The sequence below is a fragment of the Hylobates moloch genome, unplaced genomic scaffold (genome assembly GCF_009828535.3).
Source record: "Hylobates moloch isolate HMO894 unplaced genomic scaffold, HMol_V3 SCAFFOLD_10, whole genome shotgun sequence".
NCBI classification, from domain to species: Eukaryota; Metazoa; Chordata; class Mammalia; order Primates; family Hylobatidae; genus Hylobates; species Hylobates moloch.
In genome coordinates this window covers 87,832,095-87,838,525 of record NW_026652285.1, presented here as the reverse complement: position 1 = coordinate 87,838,525, position 6,431 = coordinate 87,832,095, and the positions used below count along the sequence as shown (strand labels likewise).

The window sequence follows — 6,431 nt, the reverse complement described above, 5'->3', positions numbered from 1 at the left end:
CATGGCAGGCTGCAGGTCTGAGGCCTGCCCCGTGGGAAGGCAGCTAAGGCCTGGCGAGAAATCGAGCGCAGTGCCGGTGGGCTGGCACTGCTGGGGGACCCAGTACACACTCCGCAGCCGCTGGCCTGGGTGCTAAGTCCCTCATTGCCCGGGGCTGGCAGGGCCGGCCAGCTGCTCCGAGTGTGAGGCCTGCCAAGCCCACGCTCACCCGGAACTCCAGCTGGCCCGCAAGTGGCAAGCACCGTGCGCAGCCCCGGTTCCCGCTTGCGCCTCTCCCTCCACACCTCCCTGCAAGCTGAGGGAGCCGGCTCCCACCTTGGCCAGCCCAGAAAGGGGCTCCCACAGTGCAGCAGTGGGCTGAAGGGCTCCTCAAGTGCTGCCAAAGTGGGAGCCCAGGCAGAGGAGGCACCGAGAGCAAGCGAGGGCTGTGAGGACTGCCACCAAGCTGTCACCTCTCATTACTTTGGAGAAAGCTGACCTAAGATGCAGAATTAGTAAGTACTGTCTCCCATTTCTATATTCAAATTTTGCACTTCTACAAAGGGGAGGAAAGTAAGATTCAGAGAGGTTCATATTTTTTTCTCAAGGTCAGGCAGTTGGTAAAAGACTTAAGTCTAATATTCTAAAATCTAGTGATGTGAGTTGCACCACATTTCCTCTTAAAGATTTTCATAGAGAAGTAAATCTGATAAGAACAGATTCTACACTTGATCTTAGCCAAAAGACTGAGAAGCAATAGGGAAGTAAATCTATAATAATGAGCTATGAAGATTCCTTAGAATCTCCAATTTAAATTATGTTTATGCTCAGTCTCAGTTTCTTCATTTATGAAATTAGGACACTGTTATTATTGTCAGTGTCTTTCTTTTTTTAAGATTAAATGGAAAAACATAGGGAGCACGCTTTGGCATATGACTAGATATTCAGTATATATTTTTCCTTCATTGAAAAGCCAGGGTAAAGAAACTTTAACCCCATAAGGACTCAGGTGTTCAAAATTCGTTTGACCAACCACAGGTTGTTTTTATGTTTGTTTGTTTTATGTTTTTTGTTTGTTTGCTTTTGGTGGATAAAGAATGAAGAATCATATGTTTAGAAGGTTTCTTAATAAAGCCTAGCTCTCTCCCAAAGAGGAAAAGCCACAGACGACAGGCATGCCACAGTTAAAACAGTAGTAACCCAGTAGTCCTTCCTAACTGCTAACTAGGCAATTCCCAGGAGCCCAGGAACGAACTCCAGAAGGATATAAACATGAAATGAATCAATCATGCAAGATTTTCAAGCAAAATCAAGCAATATTTTCTTTCTCTCTTTTTCGTTCTGTTTTGTTTTGATGTGTGTTTGTGTATGTGTGTGAAATATTTATTTATTTCAATCATCATCAGGACATTAGTATTCAGAGGAAGGAAAATGCCTCTTGAATGAGATGTTTGTAGGGAAAATTACAAGGGAGAGGAGGCTGACTTTGACCGAGCAATGCCCTCTGAGGATTGGGGTGGATCAGAATGGTTTCTAATATTTTTTCTACTCCCCTAATGGAAGTAAAATAACAACATGAAATAGAGGGGATGGAACAGCCAGGAGGAGGATAAATACCAAGGAAGCGATGTAAACACAGCCCCCAATTTCCCCTGCGAGTATGGGAATGAGGAATGTGTTATTTATCTCTCTTTGCAATCTGCAAGGCAGAGTATGGAGCTGCCCCTTTGGGAATATCTTCTATAAACAATCAAAGAATTTCAGGATGGGAGTTTGAGATGCAGTGAAAGGAATAAAGGATATTGAGAATTTCTCCAACTCCAGGTCTTCACACACCTCTTCCAAGAAGCCTTTCTTCATCTTCCCTGGCAGTGAAATAATACCCTCTTTAAAAGAGAGGTACTTTAGAAGTCATTGATTATGCCATCCCCACTAATTATTTTAGAATATAAAAATTAATGCAACCTGGCTAAATGAGTTATTTTGATTACTCTACACTTGCAGGTGAATATGTAGTGTGGGCTCTGGAATTAAACCACCTAGCTTGAACCTTGTATTCATTACTAATGAAGTGTATTACCTTGGGAAAATTATGTACCTCAAGCCTCTGTTTCCTCACCTGTAAAACTAATGATTTCTACGTAATAGGATTTCTGTAAGAAATAAATGTGGTAATGTACACAAAGTTCCTAGCACAATGCCTGGAAGATATTAAGAGCTCCATAAAGCCTGGAGCTTATTCTTGTTTTTGTTGCTGTTATTACTATTGTTATTAATATTCATTAAGAAATGGAAGTAGAATCCAAATTCATTTTTTCCATCTTTAAATTCGTCCTTCTTTTCTTTCCATTCTGTAACTTTTAATCTCTTAAGATTTCACATTGCTTTAGCAAATATTATTGTTCTAATATATAATAACTAGTGGCATATACATCTGAGGCAACGAGGTAGTAGGTAGTTTATGGAACTTTTCAGACCAGGCCTTAACTCATACCAATCCAATACCTCTCAGAAAATGTTAGCCAGGTAAACATAGAATGATCTCACCTAAATATAGAGAAGACTGGTGGATTTGTCATCACAAATGGAGTCAACTGTCTTTAAGGAAGTGTTTGCTGACTATGAATGGAAATGACTAAAATTTATTCTTATAGGGAAACTTTCATTTTTTTTTTAGAAAGGGCAGGGCTAGGGTAGATAAGGACTTGCAGAATCAATGGCACTTGTCCTGTGTCTTGAAGAATGTGTAGGTCTTTGATGAAGTAAGGAGGTAAGAGAGGCTATTGTAGGTGGGCCAACCACATAAGAAATGGGATGGAGAACTAGCAGAATTTACTCATAAGTATATTCTTTAATCCTTAGGCTTCCTCTTGAAAGGAATTTCCTTAAAGATGCATTCCTCAATACCCCAGTTCAATAGGTTTACTTTTTTCCCCTCCCTCATAGCATACTACAGTTTTCCTTCAAATTACATATTATAATTTAAAACTGAATATCTATTTATGTATGTTGATGGGGCCACCCATCAACATACCAGGTAGAGTGGTGTGTGTGTGTGTGTGTGTTTTAATTCGGTCTCCCCTGTTAGGCTGTAAGTTTGTTCTGTGAGGATATAAATCTGATCTATTTTTACAAATAAAACAAAATAAGAAAAAAGTGACAAAAAAGCATACCTTACAGTTAGCTACATTTTATAAAACCTATTTACTCTCTTTTCTTATTCAACAGTAACAGCTAAGCAAGCAAATAACAGAAAAAGTAAAGCAAACCAAACAACATCAAAATTTAAAACCAACAAACTAGTCATGTGTGATGTCTAGCACCATGCATACCTGAGGCATTGTAAATGCTATTACACATTTTTCATTGAATGAATGGATTAGTCAAGTGACCCGCCTGCATAGAGGGTGGTGCAGTGCTATAGAAACAGAGACATGGATGAGGAGCAAGATAGGTCACTCTGTCCCTGCCTCCAAGACGACTGTGGATCAATCCCTATTCCTCTCTTAGCCTCCATTGTCTTTTCTGTAAAGTCAGAGCTAAAGGCACTAAGTGGGTTTTCTGGTACTAAAGTTCTAGGATTTTTAATGCTTCTTTAATTATTTACTGAGAAGTATTTGCATTATACTAGTTAGTACCCATTAGTAAGAATACAAGATATGATGGTGCTTTTTAATATATAAATAAAGGATTGTTAAGAGTTCTTCTTTCTTTATCGTATAAATATACATTGAGCCCCTACATACAAGGTCTTGGGGAAGCAGAGAGCAGTAAAAAAACATGGCTCCTGACTTTGAGCAACAGAGATAGAGAATGAAAGAGAGGAATAAAAGAATGGTAATTTAAAATGACAAGAAAAATAAGGAGAAGAAAGATGCAGGAAATGTAAAGGAGAGGTAAAAGAAAGTGAAGATGAAAAGGGGAAGGACATGGAGAAGGCATGATTTCTTGAGCATGTATTTTATGCATCTTATCCTGTTTTACTGATGTTGAAACTGGAGGTTCTAACAGATTAAAGTTATTGGTAGGACTTGGCTTACTTCCAAAGCTGACTGCTTTATGATCTTAATATTGAGCCTATGATTCCTCTCTGCCTGGTGAAACCACATACAGGAAGACAGGCAGTTGCACTGATGTGGTAAGGGACTTGAGAGAGACCTGCATCCTTTGCATTTGTAATCCAAGACCGAGAGCCCTGCCCTCTTGTTCCTCTGGAGTCTCCCTCTTAGTACTTAGCATGCTTATGTTTCCCCTGCACTTAATAGAAAAATGAAAGGAAAAGAAAAGAAAAAAGAAAATGTTGCTACAGCAAACTGAAGGGAGAAAGACTATTTTCCCCCAAAGAAAAAGGAAGCTTGCAGAAGCTTGGGGTAAAGACAGGGCGGGGAGATGGCAGGGGAGGATCAAACTGAAGCCTGAAGGCTTTTGGCTTCTCTCCTCAATTCTTCCTTCTCTTCTTTGCAGCTTTTAAGTTTCATTCATTGTATCAGTGGGATTTGGGGATTGGACTGAAGTTGCGGTAATAGAGGTGCCCGAGGCAAACTTTGATTCTTTAGTTTCCAAGAAAAACAATTATCCTAATCTAGCCTGCCATCCCTTCTTCTCCCCTAGCAGTGGAAATTCACTGGGTTCAGAGAGCATTCTTGGGAAGAGACATATGTGCCGTTTCAGTCACATTACATTGTGTGACTACAATTTGCCCAAATTCCTTTTTCCCCCCACTTACATTATTTGCCATTTATTTATTAAGCATTTACCCAGTGCTTCATACAACTAGCATTCATTGAGTTCTTCCCAGGAGCCCAGTGCTTAGTCAAGGGTGTGAGATATATTATTTCATTTAGTCTTCACGGTGACCCACAAGGTAAATATAATTTTTATCCTTATTTATTCCAAAGAGATTAAGTAACCTGCTCAAATTCACAGCTATGAATTAGACTAGCCAATATGTGAACTCCTTCGTTGCCTGTCTTCAGGGCCTGTGCTCTTAACATGTCATCATACAATCTCTCAACCACAACCCCTGTGTCCTAATTACCATTCTATGATTTTTAAATAAATCTTGAAACCAAGACACAGAGGGCAGAAGCAATTGCTTCAGGTCCCACAGCTTGAAAACAGCAGAGGTAAGATTTGAATTCATGGTGTTTCTTTGTTGTTGTTGTTGTTTTTCTGTATTCTAAAAAAAAAAAAAAAAAAAAAAAAAAAACAGCATATATGTGCAGAACGTGCAGGTTTGTTACATAAGTATACGTGTGCCATGATGGTTTGCTGCCCCTATTGACCCATCCTCTAAGTTCCCTCCCCTCAGCCCCCACCCCGCAACAGACCCTGGTGTGTGTTGTTCCGCTCTCTGTGTCTATGTGTTCTCGTCATTCAACTCCCTCTTATGAGTGAGAAATTGTGGTGTTTGGTTTTCTGTTCCTGTGTTAGTTTGCCGAGGATGATGGCTTCCAGCTTCATTCATGCCCCTGCAAAGAACATGATCTCATTCCTTTTTATGGCTGCATAGTATTCCATGGTGTATATGTACCACATTTTCTTTATCCAGTCTATCATTCATGGGCATTTGGGTTAGTTCCATGTTTTTGCTATTATAAATAGTGCTGCAATAAACATATGTGTGCATGTGTCTTTGTAGTGGAATTATTTATACTCCTTTGGGTATATATCCAGTAATGGGATTGCTGGGTCAAGTGGTATTTCTGATTCTAGATTCTTGAAGAATCACCATACTGTCTTCCACAATGGTTGAACTAACTTACATTCCCGTCAATAGTGTAAAAGTGTTCCTATTTCTACACAGTCTCACCAGCATCTGTTGTTTCTTGACTTTTTCATAATCGCCACTCTGACCAATGTGAAGTGGTTATCTCATTGTGGTTTTGATTTGCATTTCTCTGATGATCAGTGATGTTGAGTTTTTTTTCATATGTTTGTTGGCCACATAAATGTTTTCTTTTGAGAAGTGTCTGTTCATATCCTTTGCCCACTTTTTGACGGGGTTGTTTTTTTTCTTGTAAATTCGTTTAAGTTCCTCATAAATTCTGGATATTAGACCTTTGTCAGATGGGTAGATTGCAAACATTTTCTCCCATTCTGTAGGTTGCCTGTTCACTCTGATGATAGTTGCTTTTACTGTGCAGAAGCTCTTTAGTTTATGTGTCAGTTTTGGTTTTTGTTGCAATTGCTTTTGGCACTTTAATCATGAAGTATTTGCCCATGCCTATGTCCTGAATGGTATTGCCTAAGTTTTCTTCTAAAACTAGAAGAAACTCTGAGTTTTCTTCTAAAACTAGAAGAAACTCTGAGTTTTCTTCTAAAACTAGAAGAAACTCTGAGTTTTCTTTTAGGGTTTTTATGCTTTTGGGTTTTACATTTAAGTCTTTAATCCATCTTGAGTTAATTTTTGTATAAGGTAAGGAAGGGGTACAGTTTCAGTTTTGTGCATA

General features: G+C 39.3%; 1 pseudogene; it reads right to left on the bottom strand.

Moving 5' to 3' along the window:
• Positions 1–594: 594 nt before the first annotated feature.
• On the bottom strand, positions 595–737 carry LOC116476084 (U2 spliceosomal RNA; annotated as a pseudogene).
• Positions 738–6,431: the final 5,694 nt, after the last annotated feature.